Consider the following 15518-nt stretch of genomic DNA (forward strand, 5'->3'; position numbering starts at 1 on the left):
TTAATATGTACTGTTGTGTTTTATGTAAGTCTCAGGCAACAAAAGATTTCAAAATCAACTAAAGAGTGACAGGAGAAGTAGGAGTAAAGTGATCATCTGGGACTCTTTTTTTTTTTAATACAAACTCACATATAATTTTAAATCAAACATGAGTTCTTTTTTTTTAAAGAGAGAGTGAGAGAGGAGAGAGAGAGAGAGAGAGAATTTTTTTTTTAATATTTATTTTTTAGTTCTCGGCGGACACAACATCTTTGTTGGTATGTGGTGCTGAGGATCAAACCCGGGCCGCACGCATGCCAGGCGAGCGCGCTACCGATTGAGCCACATCCCCAGCCCCATCTGGGACTCTTCTACACAGGCTCCTAGGGATCCTGGCTACCTAGAACACCCAGGGGGCCTACATCCTTCAAACTTCTGTGCTCAGAGTCCTGCCTTCTGTCCTGGAGGCTAAAGAAGCTTCCTCACCATGTTTTTGCAGATGATACTGTAGCAAATTATTTACCACATGTATTATGATGGTGGCTATGGGAGGGGACATCAGTCCCAAAAGGCATGGACAGGACCTGCCCATATTGAACTCAGATGTTGAAGTACATTTCATCTTTGAGCTCATCATACCCATAATTGCATGGAACATGTTGGTTTGAGAGCCTCATTTAAAAACTTGGCACCCAGATTCTGACCTAGGTGAACTAGGGCAATTTATCTGTCCTGTCTGATTTTCCAATCCTCATTCATAAAAGAGGGCTAATCTCCCTCAGGCATGGTAGCTGCGGACTATGGGGAAAAAGTAAGGCTCTTCATCCAAACCCATATTTGATTGATCAGGTGCTTGTAGGGTGAGCCAGAGCAGAGATTGGAGTGTCACAGTCCAGAACTGAATTGTTGCTATGTCATATGATGAGCAATCTACCTAACTGCTCTGTGCCTCCCTTTGCTGATCTTTCATCAGGGTAATGCATCAGGTTAATAATGCTCCCCTTTACAGGAGGGAATTAAATGACATGGCAGGTACTGAGAGCTACACTTGGAACACAGCATGGTCCAGTGCATGCCCACTGTTGTCATCCTTCACTAGAATAGCTTCCAGGGATTACAATGTGGACATATATGGGGGCTGTTTTCCTGCCCACCACACATATGCTCCTTTAGCCAGTCTTTAATGGTAACTGTGACTGTCCCAATGCTGAGGCCACAAATGTGTACAGATGGGACTTTCCCTTGAGCAACATGCCCATCCTAATCAAGAGAATAACATGTTAGTTATAGTCAATTAATAATGTGATTTCTGTTATGCTATTGTGGTGTAACATTCTAGGTGTTGACATGAATGGACTAAGGAATACCCAGAGCTTGTGATTATTTTTTGGTATGTCTGTGAAGGTGCTTCTGGGGAAGATTAGCATTTGATCAGTAGGTTGAGTAAGGTAGATTCACTCTCACCCAGTGTGGGTAGTCATCATCCAATCTCTTGAGGGCCCTCAAAGAAACAAAAGGCTGAGGAAAGGCTAATTTCCTCTCTCTTTTGGAGCTTGCATACCCACCTTCTCCTCCCTTGGACTCAGAGCTATAGGTACTTAGACTTTCAGACTCTGGGACTAATGCCTTTGAACTCAAGAGTGAATTACACCACTGGCTTCCCTGGTTCTTTACCTGTAGTCAGCAGATTGTGGGACTTCTCAGTGTCCAGGTATACATAAGACCATCACCAGAAAAATGCCCCCATATATGCCTGCATCTACATCTGCATATATCTAATAGGTTTTGCTTCTCAGGATAACACTGACTGATATAACTAGCCATCGTAATACAATCTGCGTTTTCTTCACCACTGAGGGACATATAGAAGGGCTTATGAAGCCAGGGCAAATAAGGAGGTTGGGGTAGGATCAGAACAAAGGAGCATGGAGAGGGTCTTCTGATGAGGTCAACTTTCTGCTTGACAAAAGCACTCACAGACACAAGCAGAGAATCCAATCAGTCAGATGCTTTTGTATTCATGCTCCTAAGTGGAATCCAGTAGAAAAACTAAAATAGACACGTGGACAGAGGGGGCACCGATGAATAACAGTGAGGAATCCATGGACAGAGGTGGAGATAAAGAAAGGAGGAAATTCCAAAGACCATAAAAAGAACAGGCTAAAATTCCCCCACCAGAGTCCCAGCTTTGGGCCTTCTTCTCTTTGGAAAAGTCTATCTCTGTATCTTTGTTGCTTTTACAATAAACCTACTTCTTGCTTGCTGTCTCTGTGTCCTGTTCTTCAATTATTTGCCAAACAAAGACAATGAACCCAGCACACCTTGATGTTAACACCATGATTCTAATGATAGCCACTGCCTGACCACTTTATGTGGATCATGATTTTCTCACCAAAACCAGGATTGTAAATTCTACTTTTGTCATTAGTTTACAGGGGAAAACTCTGAGGCACCAGGAGCCTTCTGTATTCTCATTAACCCTGAGCACAGTCCTTTGCAGGGGCCTTCCTAATCATTCTCTTCCTGCTCCTCATTGTACAGCTCATGCTATAAATTTGACGACTAATGTCTCAGGATCCTTTGCAAATAGTGTTAACTGTACAACTCTCCTGTGTTGTTCATGATATGCTCTCACCTGAGATTTGAAAAGTAGACGTGATTTTTTTCTTCACCAAATATTTGTAAATGTTAGGTTTGGGCAGGTCTGAATGTGAATGTTTGCAGCATCCTTGGGAGTCCCCTACTAATTGCCTGTCCCCAGACTCTGGGGGGGGGGCAGGGGACTTCAGCAGCAATTTTTGTGGTTTTCTGAACAGTTATATCAAATTGGAATCAATTCAGTGTGATTCCCATCATGTGTGTAGATTCTGAAGACCCCATTATCCTCTATTATTTTCTTTATTGATACGGAGCATTTATAGTTTCAATGTAACAAATTCATTTATGACAAAAATTGGTTGACCTCATGTCTCAGCTTCAGTTCACTCAAAAACACAGGAGTTTTTTTTGTGTGTGTTTGATTAATAATTGCATTCCTGGCAAAGCTCAGTAAAAGGTGTAGCTTCTGAACTTCCATGAACATCTCCTGTCTTGCAGGTAAATTTCAAGAATAAAATGAATTATGTTAACAATCTCTAGTATCATACAATGTCACTGAGTTTGTGATAAGGTCATTAAAGAGGTCATTAAACTGTATGAGAACAATAGAATGACCCATAATCTAATATGACAGAGGTCCTTATAAGAAGAGGAATTTCAGTTACAGACTGATATAGAGGGACAGCTATGGGAAGGCACAGGGAGAAAATAGCTATCTATCAAGAAGGCAGGCCTTAGAAGAAACCAATCTCAGAGACAACTTGTCCATGGCCTTCAAGCCTCAGAGCTGTGAGAAAATGAATTTCTGATGTTTAAGCTACCCATCTGTGCTACTCTTTTATGCCAACCTTAGCAAAGTAATGCATATACTTCAGTGCTGTGGAGGGGGCAAGTATTACTGGATGCATTTTATATGCTTGTGTTCATACTCTCACTACTAACATAAAACTGTGTAATAGTGAAGGTATCTGAACACCTAAGCACTGAAGAGAATATTCTAAACCTTCTAAATTATTTTATGTTAAATCTGTGGCCATGAAAGAGTTGCTTCTTATTTTCACCCTCATCCTACATACACAAACACAATATTATTCTAATATGCTAGAAATTCTCCTCTGCTCAATTAAATTTCCCTAAACACACAGGACCCCAAAGTCTGACATCACTGAGAGCTATCTAGGAAGCAGTGCCACTGAAACTATCATACGTTGCTTTCACAGGGGACAGAAAAATGATAATCACTTTGGAAAACAGCTTGGCAGTTTTCTTATATAATGAAATATGTGCTTACTAACTAACCCAGAAATCCCACTGTAAGATTTTCTCTGTGAGAATAAAAAGTTATACTAAGTTTCTGGGGACATAGGTCAGTAGGAGAGGTATGTTTACCATGTTTACCATGATCAGACCCCGGTTTTGATCCCCAGAATGACAAACAGAAAATGTTCATGTTCACTCCAATCCTATTGATGAATATTTATGATGAATTTATTCATAATTACTGATGCCTGAAAAGAACTGAAACACCATTAAATTGAAAAATAGATGAAAGAACTGTTCTTGCTATGCACATACATTTAGATACTACTGAGCAGTAAATAGGAAGAAATTACTGATATACACAAGAACATGGCTGTGCTGGGTGTGGTAGCCTGTAATTCCAGTGGCAAGGAAGGCTGAGGCAGGAGGATTGTGAGTTCAAAGTCAGTTTTAGCAATTTAGCAAGGCCCTAAGACCCTGTCTCTAAATAAAATAAAAAACAGGGCTGGGGACATGGCTCAGTGGTTGAGTGCCCCTAAATTCTATCCCTGATACCACAAAAAAATAAATAAATAAATAAAAGAACATGGCTGAATATCAAATGCCTTATGTCTAGTGAAAGAAGTTTTACTCACAATTTGCATACTATGTGATTTAATTTATATGCATGTCCCTCATGGAGTCACAGTCTAATGGTAAATTACTGAGTAAACTGAGGCACAGCCCACTGAGGTAGAAATAGCTAGGTCTTGGAATGTGGGGATGGAGTTGGAGAGAGTGCAGAGTACAACTCATGCATAGAAAAACTCCTCTGACTGAGCAGCAAGGTTGCAAACAGACATACATCACAAAAGCTTAACACAGTTTCCAATTTCTCATGATGGAATTCATGTCTTAGTGAATTAAGCTATTACCTGATGGCATTTCTGTACTTTCCCCTAAAGCCTTGGGGTATGCCACCAGTGTCTGCTGGGACACAATAGCTTTGTAGGTAGCTTGACATCAAGAAGTATTCGACTCCAATTTCAGCACTGAGAACCACATTAAAATGCTTTAATTAAATCCATGAATTTAAATGTATAGAACATTTATGATACTTCTACGTGTAAAAGTCTGGAAAACTCTCCTGTAACCCTCATTCAAGAAAATCCAAACATTTGTCTGTAACCTTCCATATATGCTTTAATGGCTTATACAAGGGTGAAAAGGTCATTTAGACACATATCATAAGTAATCTAAATATTATACAGATATACACAGAAACATCATATTTAGATCCATGTATACTCCTATGCAATGTACAACTTAACTGCAAATGTGAACCAGTAGTGTAAGGCAATTATTTTGTGCTATACAACATAATGCTTAAAAGAAGGCAGAGCACATCAACCTTTATACCAGCATGATTTACAATAGCCAAGCTATTGTAAATACGTGCCCTTCAACAGATGAATAAAGAAAATGTGGTATGTATACACAATAAAATATTACTCAGCATAAGGAAGAATGAAATTAAGACATTTGCTTGTAAATGGATGGAACTGGAGACTGTCATGTGAAATAAGACAGACCCAGATAGTCAAACATTGAAAATTTTCTCTGATATGCAGAAGCTAGTCCAAGATAAGTGGGAAGAAAAAGAGAGAGAAAGGAAGTGAAAAGTTGGGTTCCAGCAAACTAGAAGATCTGTAGACCAGATCAAGGAGATTGAGGGAGAGGAAGGAGAGAGGGATGGAATAAGGGAAGAACAGCAGAATGTATCTAACCTAACTTTCCTATGTACATATTATACCACAGTGATCTCACCATCACATGTACCCACAAGACACTAACTAAAAAGAAAGAAATAAAAGTAAATAGCAGGGGCTGGGGATGTGGCTCAAGTGGTAGTGTGCTCACCTGGCATGCGCAGGGCGCTGGGTTCAATCCTCAGCACCACATAAAAATAAAATAAAGATGTTGTGTCCACTGAAAACTGAAAAAAATATATTAAAAATTCTCTCTCTCTCTCTCTCCTAAAAAAAGTAAATAGCAGAAAGATCAGTAAAGTAGATGGAAGGGAATAGTGGGGAGGGAGGAGAGGAGGGCAATGAAGAAATACTGGGGATTGAATTAGAGAAAATTATATTTCATGACTTTAAGGAATACTGGGGACTGAATCAGAGCAAATTATATTTCACGACTTTATAATTAGGTCAGATTGAATCCTGATATTATAGATAGCTAATAGGTGGGGAGGGGGAAGAGAGAGATGCAGACTATACCAGAAACTGTGCCAGACCTTACCATCTGGTTCTGTGATCCCCTTTGTTATGAAGTTATTCCTGGAGGAAAGATGTCAATTTCCCTCCCCCAAACAGTGAATAATTTTAAAAGCATTAGTTCTGAATGCAGAAACCATAGTTATCCAGTCATCTAGGTAAGGAGCTAGTCAAAGAGACGACTGGCCTTAATGCTGCTGAGAGGAGAGAACTTCCTGGATGATTTTTTGTTCTCAGAGTCAAATCCATGCACCATTCATCCAAAAAGGATGTTGTGAAAAACATTCAATCCATCAATCCTCAAATGCTATCAAATGTTGTTTACTTCAGGCAAATCTTCACTTTGCTGAGGGGAGTTTTCCCCTTCCTCATGGCCTTCTGGATGTTGGCTTTCGGATGAAGAGGTCTCTGCTCCGTCAGATGTCTCGCCACTTGAGTGGTTCTGCTCCATTTCACACAAGTACACGTCGATGGGTCCTCTGGTGCTCTTTACGTGAACTGTGAGACTGTCCTCTCCCGGAGCTAAAACATCCAACGTGGTTGCCTCTGGAGCTCTGACGGCAATGACAATCTGTTCATGAAAGTCTGCAATGCTGTGGACATCCTGATACGTCACATAGGCCAAACTTTCATTTGTTTTGTCATCCGTTAACTCAAACAACTGCTGAGCACAATCCTTAATCAACTCATCCAAAGCACCTTCCATTGCTGCTAAGTTTGCAAGCTCCTCCTGCAGCTTCTGTTTCTGGGTTAGTGCCTCGGAGTTGCTAAGGTCAGATCCTGTCCATCGAACGTGGTTCCTGGATTTCTTTTCCACGAAGTCAATTCCATTCAAGACGCCCGTAATGTCATAGAGTCTGCGTTTCGGTACTCCCAGGGTTGTCGCAGCCTTGTTTAAGTCCAGGATGCCCCCAGGAGCGGATTTGATGAGGTCCGTAAATCTTTTAGTTAAACAAACCAGTGACACATTAAAACGAGGTTTCTTCCCTTTTAGAGCTCTACTCCCGGAGGCATTTTGGACATTGCCTTCTAAATTCCTCCGTATTTTTGACGGTGGCAGGATCTCCACGTTGTTGGGACGGCAAAGCATCTCCACAGCACCGTCCATGGGGGCAGTGTCCTCACCAGCCGCTGCTGACTGGAGCTGCTGCGCTGCAGACCCGTGCCTCGTGCGCCAGGAGCTTTGCCACTGCTCAGGCCTGCTCCAGCGCCACCCCCACGCGCCGGCTTGGCTTCCGGGTGCCCAGCACATGGTCCACCCTTGGTCCGCTCACAGCGCCCCCTGGTCCTGCCGCCCTGCACCACCTTGCAAGGTCCTGCCACCCTGTGGTCCACTAGGGGTGAGCTCCTGCTGCCAGCGCAAGGGGAGGCGGTGACCACAGGCGCCCACACACAGGGCCCGCCATCAACAGTTTTAAAAGTGACAATAGAAACAGAAAAACACAACTAATATACACAATTCAGTGGCACACACACACCATTCTTGAGTGATGTCATCTGATCACTTAAGATCTGATGATCTCCTTGGGGTTGTGGCTCAGTGGTAGAGTGCTTGCCTGGCACTTGTGATGCACTGAGTTTGATCCTCAGCACCATATAAAATTAAATAAATAAAATAAAGCTATAGTGTCCATCTACAACTAAATTTTTTTTTTAAAATCTGATATTCTCTTGTTCATATGTTATCTCATTCATTTCCTAAAGCATTTAGCAGAAGCACTGCAACTGCTATTTTAGAATTAAGGACAAAGACCCAAAGGATATAAGTACTTTCCCCACTATTGGTGTGTTACAACCAGGATGGAAATCCATGGCTCCTGCATGAAGGCCGTGTGGGCAACACCCAAGTAATTTTGCCTTGGCCAGCTCCACGGAATACTTTCCCCTTTCTACTACCTAGTTCTTCATCCAGCTCTATGGCCTAGGGTTTTCTTACATAATTGGTGGCAAAATTGCATACTCCACCCATTTTCTCCCTTTTTACCCCAGGTTTTCAGTCTTTTTGGACTAGAAAACATTTTAAAAACTCTATGAGAGGGAGAAATAATTGCTATTTATATTTTGATGACATCAGTTAAGAATGGTGTGTGTATTCTCAGTAGGGTTCTTTGTTGCAGAAATACCTTTTTGGCTGTGTGGATGCCAATGGGGCTGAGTTGTAATTCTTGTGTTGTGAATAGTAAAGGGGAGTTGGGGAAGATTGGAAATAGGCATTGCAAAACCTTTTGTATGACATGTGACTGTAGTCATGGTGAGGGTTTATAGAGAGAAAAATAGGTTTGCTGCTTCTCCCTCCATGCTTCTTAGGAACTTCTAATGAAAGTTCAGAAGTGTTTGTATACCACTTTCCAAGGGTATACAGGACATTGACTCTTTCTCTGTGTCCCCATAAATGTTCCAATACCTTTGGTATTCTAGTTGTGTTTTTCTTTTTTTAAAAACAGTTAAATAGACACTTTATGTAATTTGAGTAAACATTTAGGTTACAATTGTTGAGATACTAAAAGCATTTAACTGGAATAATGAGTCATTTACTGAAGTTTCAAATGCATTATAAGTAGGCACAGGTATTTAATGTCTGAGCACCTAAAAATGTTAAGGATACAAAGATAGTTTTATGTTTATAATGTGTTCTAGTTATGTTTTTCTGTAGCACAATAAAATATGAGTTACTGAAAAAAAATTTAAATGTTTGTTTTTGTCTCAATGATTTCATCAGGAGCACCATGTGAGTTCAGTGTGCTGCTTATGAATCATTTTTCTTATTGGATGATGAACAACTTCCCTTATGTTTTTCTAAGGTTGTTGATGATTTTCTAATTTTTCTTTATTTTTAAAATTTTAATTGTTAATAATAACTGCATCTATTTATGTACAATTGAATTTTTTTGGTACTGCTCATTTAACCCAAGGGCACTCAACCACTGAGCCACATCCCCAGCCATTTTTTATATTTTATTTAGAGACAGGGTCTTGTTAAGTTCCTTAAGACCTCACTAAGTTGCTGAGGCTGGCTTTGAATTTTCAATCCTGAACATGTAAAACTACTAGAAGGAATAGAGGAAATCCTTCAGGACATTTGTCTGGGCAGTAATTTTTTGCCTATGTCTCGAATCTGCAAGTAACAAAGGTAAAATTGCTAAATAATGAGATTTAGCTGCCAGAGTAGAATCAGGCTATAAGTTTCATAGTTCAGAATAGAAACATGAAGAGCAACTATGCAGCAAGGTATGATAGAGGAAATATACTAGTGCTCAATATTAGGTTGATAGGGATGTGAATAGAGAGTTTCTGGTTACTGGAACACAGAGTGTGGGAAAGAGTAAGTCAGTTGCAAACCCCTTACTGGTGGTGCAGGACAGGAAGTGAAAGGTGACACAAATGGAAAGAAAAAGAGAGAGGCAAAGTTAGAAAAATCACTTCAAAAATAGTGGCATAGGATAAAAACTGTATTGAACTTAGCTGTTACAGAAACTGCATTCGGGCTGAGCAGTGAAAATTACTCCATTCTCTTTACTGGAGCAGAAAGTCATGTTATGAAGGTTGTACCCAAGTTTACAGCTTTGGGGAGGGCAAATTCCTGCATCCTTATATCCACTGTAGATAACCACAAATATAGACATGGAGCTATTCATTTATATAACATACCCAGGAATATCACACAAGCTCAAGGCCACCAAGATTTGCTGCCAACCAGAGGTTCGTGTAGAATACTGCTCACCATTCCAGTGCTTGGGCATAGGATGCTTTTCGCTGCACACTAGGATTTCTCCAGGACTGCACACATACACCAGTCACCACACTGGGACAGGTTCCACCTTCTGGGCCATGAACATACAAGCACAATCATCTCTGCACACACAGAAAGCTCTCTGGCACCTGAACTCATGGCAGAGCTCACAGCACCACCTTAACATCCCTGGAGAATGGCAGAGTGAGCATTGTTTTAATGGCCTCTGAAGACCAGTGATTTTCTCCTCAGGTACAGAAAGTAGCCACTTGTGCCAGAAAGCAGTCTGGGAACTGGCTTGAAGAAACTTGGGGGATGTCCTCAATGTGCCACCAGATAATAAGCTGGCACTTGGGTTTGACACAGTGCTAACAAAACTGCATAGATGTGCACTGGAGTTGGGTGAGGGAAGGCTGTGAAGATAGGCCCTGGAACCTGAGTTCCACCTACTTTTTTTGGGAGCAGGATGCTGATGCTGGGAAAAAGTAAAAGCAGAGCACTGCTCCTGAGCACAGTGCCAGTTGAAATGGTTACCTGCTACCTGCTCAGAGATGTTCAGACAACACAAAGTTGAGGTTTGACATCTTCCACACCTCCAATACTTGGCACATTCCAAATGTGAAAGTCCCTGAAAGTATTCCCTCCAACTTAAAAACCCCAGCAAAGAAATAATGTCAGTATATTTAATGTGAGTTTTCTTAGTTCACTGATATTGTCTTCTGTGTCTGCTTTGTTAGCCCTCATTATTTTTTTCTCTTTTTCTTTTTTTTCCTCTTAAATATTTTTAAAATTTGTTTTAATTAGTTACACATGACAGTACAATGATCTTGACATATACAATTGAATCAGATGGGATATAATTTCTCATTTTTCTGAGTGTCCAGGTTGCAGAATTACATTGGTCATGCAGTCACGTGTATACCCACAGCAGAATAAAATAGACATTATTATTTCTGTGGGTATATAGCCCTCATTATTTGTTATTGCATACATTTATAATTTTTTTTTGTATTTTTTTCTTCTGTTGGGGGGGGCTGGGAGTTACCAGGGATTGAACTGAGGGGCACTCACCCACTGAGCCACATACCCAGCCCTATTTTGTTCTCACTTAGTTGCTTAACACCTTGGTTTTACTGAGGCTGGCTTTGAACTCATGATCCTCCTGCCTCAGCCTCCTGAGCCATTGGGATTAGAGGCATGTGCCACTGTGCCCAGCTTTTTCTTCTCTTTTTAAGTTAATATTTACCAAATGTATTTTCCCTATCTTTATTTTTATTTCTCATTTTCTAACCCCTTCCCTTTTTGCTTTCTTCCTTTCCTTGTTTTTTCTTCTTCTGTCTCTTTCCTATCTCACCCTTCTTTCTTTCATTTACTCTTTCTGCTTTCTCTTTACATTTTATGTTTTATATAGATGACTATTAATTTTACATTCCTCATTGCCTAATCTTTCAGCCTATTCTATTATTACTCCCCTTTCCTAATCTCTGGGAAACAGAATTGTAGAGAGCATTTTCAGTAAGTTTCTACACATACTAGAATAAGTATTGCTTTCAAATTGTTGCTGCTACTGGTGGTTATTCTCTACCCTCAAAGTGGTGCTGGAAATTGAACATAGCACTTTAAACATACTGAGTGGGTGGTTTGATGCTGAGATATACCCCCAGCATAGGGATATCATAAAGAGGAAGAAGCTCACTAATAAGAGCTTTTTATAACAGTGGAAGAAAGGTTCAACTCAAAATGTACATGAATTTCAACATAGACACACAGGAAACATGAGAAACAAGGTAACAAGTCACCCAAATTCATAACTCCCAATAACACAAGCTATATATATTGAAGTGGTGAAAATGACAGGAAAAGAATTTAAAAATCTCATTTTCAAAATGTTCAATGAAATAAAAAAGAACTAAGGAATGAATTAAGAACATCAATACAGGATATGAAAGAACATTTCAATATAAAGATAGAGTTTTGGAAGAAAACCCAACCAAATTTTGGAATAAATAACTCTGTAATTTAAATTAAAGTTCCAGTGGAGAACTGGGAATGGTGCATACCTGTGATCTCAGCAACATAGGAAGCTGAGGTTCAAGGATCACAAATTCAAGGCAGCCTTGGCAACTTAGCAAAATCCTGTCTCAAAATCTTAAAAAGGGGCTGGGGAGGTAGTTCAGTGATAGAGTGCCTGTGAGTTCAATCCCCAGTACTGCAAAGGAAAGAAATTCAGTGAAGAGTCTTACCAACAGACTAAATCAAGCCAAGAAAAAAAGAAGAAGAAAGAAGAATAAAGAAGAAGAAGAAGAAGAAGAAGAAGAAGAAGAAGAAGAAGAAGAAGAAGAAGAAGAAGAAGAAGAGGAGGAGGAGGAGGAGGAGGAGGAAGAAGAGGAGGAGGAGGAGGAGGAGGAGGAGGAGGAGGAGGAGGAGGAGGGGGATTTCATGGCTCAAAGACAAGGTGAGTGAACTAGAATATTCAGACAGTAACAAACAATAAAATAACAAACTATAAACAGAATATACAAGAGCTCCAGGACAAAATTCAAAAATTAAATTTAAGATTCAACAGCTCTTGGGCTGTGGTTGTGGCTCAGTGGTAGAGCACCTGTGTAGCACATGTGAGGCGCTGGGTTGGGTCCTCAACAGCACATAAAAGCAAATAAATAAAATAAATCTATAGTGTTCATCTGTAACTAAAAAATAATAAAAATAAAAGACTCATGCCTCTTGAGGAAGGAGTAGAAATCCACGCTAAAGGCATAGAAAATTTATTCAGTGAAGTAACAGCAGGAAATTTCCATAATGTTGTGAATAAGATGGATACAAAGATAGAGTGGGGACATAAGTATGCTTTAAAGTTAAAGGTTAATGAAATAATTATAGGCATGCTTTAAAGTTAGTTCCAGAAACATGTACTCTAATTGCATTGCCTAGCACCTAGTGATTGAGGTGAAAATGTAAAAGCTTAATCATGATTGACTAAGGTTACAGAAAAAATATTTTGAACAATGTACTCAATATCTTAGGTAATCAATTATGTCAAAAAAGATTGTAACTCTTGAAAATTATGTAAATCAAAGAAGTTTTGGGCTTTGAAGCTATCCATTAACTACCTGAAAAAACACCTGTAAAAAGGGTATAAAAATAAAGGTCCCCCTGGGGCAGCAGGATTTCTTCGGGAGGCTTCTGGTAACTTGCAACCTGTCACCCCACCTCTTCTTCTTTTGCAGATGCCACTCCTCCTTCAGGACCCCTGGATCCCTGCTGGGGCTGGTCCCCTGCCGCAGTCTGGCTGGGCACAATTTAGGAGCCACTTGTCAAAAGAAACTAATTTTATTTTTAGAACTACAAACGCCAAGCAAAACAGCTCCTCAGGAAAAGAAACCCTCAGAGCCCAACTGCCACCACCGGCTTCCACAAGCCTCTCTCCCCACCAACCTCTCCACCTCCCACAATCCTCCTGCTCTTGAGGCCAATTGGCTGGGTCGCGTGGGCGGAGCCAAAGAAGTCCCCCAATGAGCAGTTCCATAGTCTGAAGGGCAGGGAAACAGCCCAATGAACATCACCGCAGAGGAGCCAATCAGCTAGATGTTGCTGGGGCCACTGTGAGCCAATCATCAGCCGGCAGCTGGAAGTTTGCTGGGGCCCCTTTGGCTGTGGCAGCAAGATTTCTTCGGGAGGCTTCTGGTAACTTGCAACCTGTCACCCCACCTCTTGTTCTTTTGCAGATGCCACTCCTCCTTCAGGACCCCTTGATCCCTGCTGGGGCTGGTCCCCAGCACCCCTGGATGGCTCTCTTCCTGCCTTTTGGTCATGTAGACATGAGAAGAAAAGAAATCTAAAATCTATAAAGGGGCAAGATACCCCCACTCCCTTGGGCACCATATCCTTTAAATAAAATTTACTTTCTGCTCTTGCCTTGGTGTTTCTTGGGTGTTTAATCTTTAACTTTGGGAAATGAGGACCTGATTTTGATTTTCAAGACCAGTATCAGCTGGGAGCTCATCTGGTATTTTCACTGAGGTAAGCACCTCTGTACCTCATGTCTTTCTGAGGTACACTTTTCTGCCTCATTATTTCTTTCTGGAGAACAATAATGGACACCCATCAGCTAATTAAATGCAATTAGTGCACCATGCTACAAGACTTGGGTGATAGGATTCATGGTTTCAGTAGTGCCTAATCATCTGTCCTGTGGGTCAGGCATGTTGGGTTCTGCCAATGCCATTTCTCGCTGTTTGCCTTAAGATGCATGGGAGATACGAACAAAGAGTTGAAACATCTGCAAAATTCTGGCCAGGGTGACTCCATGGTGAATCTCAAAGGTTTATTCCCCAATCTCCTCTCCCAAAGCCCTAATGGGGTTTCTTATTGTGACTGGTAGATCAAGAGGTGCTGGGCGAATGGCCCAGTAACATATATACCTTTGTATGAGCCACACTGCACTTTCTCATGCATGCTTCTCCAGAACACTCCCTTCCCCTTGCCTATCAGACTCTATCCATTGAGAGAAGGGACATTTTACATGGAGTGGTTTGTAAGAAAATGTCTGGGTTCCCTTTGTTCACATATTGAGCTTTACAAGCCTGTAGGGATTCTCCCCATTGTTGTTACTGTGTTCCTGTGTGCTCTGCTAGCTTCTTTGACTACAAAAAGAGAGATTTATATCTATAGACTTTAAATTCACCTTTGGCTTAGATTCCTTAGGGAAAGGGTGGTAAACATTCAACAACCACTAGATGTCTTCCTCACCCGCTGGAGATTCCTTTGGCCCACAGGGAGCTTAAACTCTTATTGCATTATCTGCTACTACTGCAAATACCCATCATTCATTGATTTCTCCTTTCTATTGTGGAATAAATTATTCTTCTATCTTTTCTCTTTATTACTTTCTTTTTACCTCTACTTTTTGCTCAATCTTTCTTCCTCTCCACTTTTAGCCCACACTCAAGGTTATATATATATATTAAGTTTACTAAATTTAACAACTAAGTTTTTGACCTATTTCAGAATATTATTTCAGTTTCATACATGAATTTGAAGAGCCATGAAGAACAACTGCAACAATTTTTTTAAAAACATTGAATAGAATGAGGTTTGGCTCTGAAGTGATTATAGTAAATAGGGCTCAGTGGCATCTCTTAAAGTGATGATGATAATGGGATCAGCAGAGGTCACACATTGACTTAAAATATCATCATCTGGATCACCCAATCCAGGGATCTTAAGAGAATGAAGCTCGCAAAGTACTCCTTTACTTAAAAGAAGAAGTGAGAACTATACCAATTGATGGGTAGACATAAAAATAATATGAAAAAGCAAGGGCACAAATGATTCCAACCAGCCCATAATGCTTCAACAACAGACTTCACAGACACTACAGTGGAGGAAATGTCAGAGAAGGAATTTAGAAAGTTCACAGTTAAACTATTCTTTGAGATAAAAGATGTTAAGGAGTAAAATCAGAAAACACAGGAAGTGAAAGATCACATCAATAAAGAGATTCTGAAAAAACCCAAAAACTATTTTTAAAATTCATACTACAATAAGTTAGAAAATCTTGACAATATTGACAAATTCCTAGAGACATGACTTATTCAAATTTAACCATGAAGTTACAGAAAAACAGATCAATTTCAGGTAATGAAATTTAAGCAGCTACCAAAAGCCTTCCAACAAAGAAAACCCCAGGA

The 15518-nt window shown here is 40.4% G+C and overlaps 1 pseudogene; it reads right to left on the reverse strand.

The window, feature by feature from the left end:
* Nucleotides 1–6408: 6408 nt before the first annotated feature.
* Nucleotides 6409–7206, reverse strand: LOC113177925 (transcription factor E2F6 pseudogene; annotated as a pseudogene).
* Nucleotides 7207–15518: the final 8312 nt, after the last annotated feature.

The sequence above is a fragment of the Urocitellus parryii genome, chromosome X (assembly GCF_045843805.1).
Source record: "Urocitellus parryii isolate mUroPar1 chromosome X, mUroPar1.hap1, whole genome shotgun sequence".
In the NCBI taxonomy this organism is placed as follows: domain Eukaryota; kingdom Metazoa; phylum Chordata; class Mammalia; order Rodentia; family Sciuridae; genus Urocitellus; species Urocitellus parryii.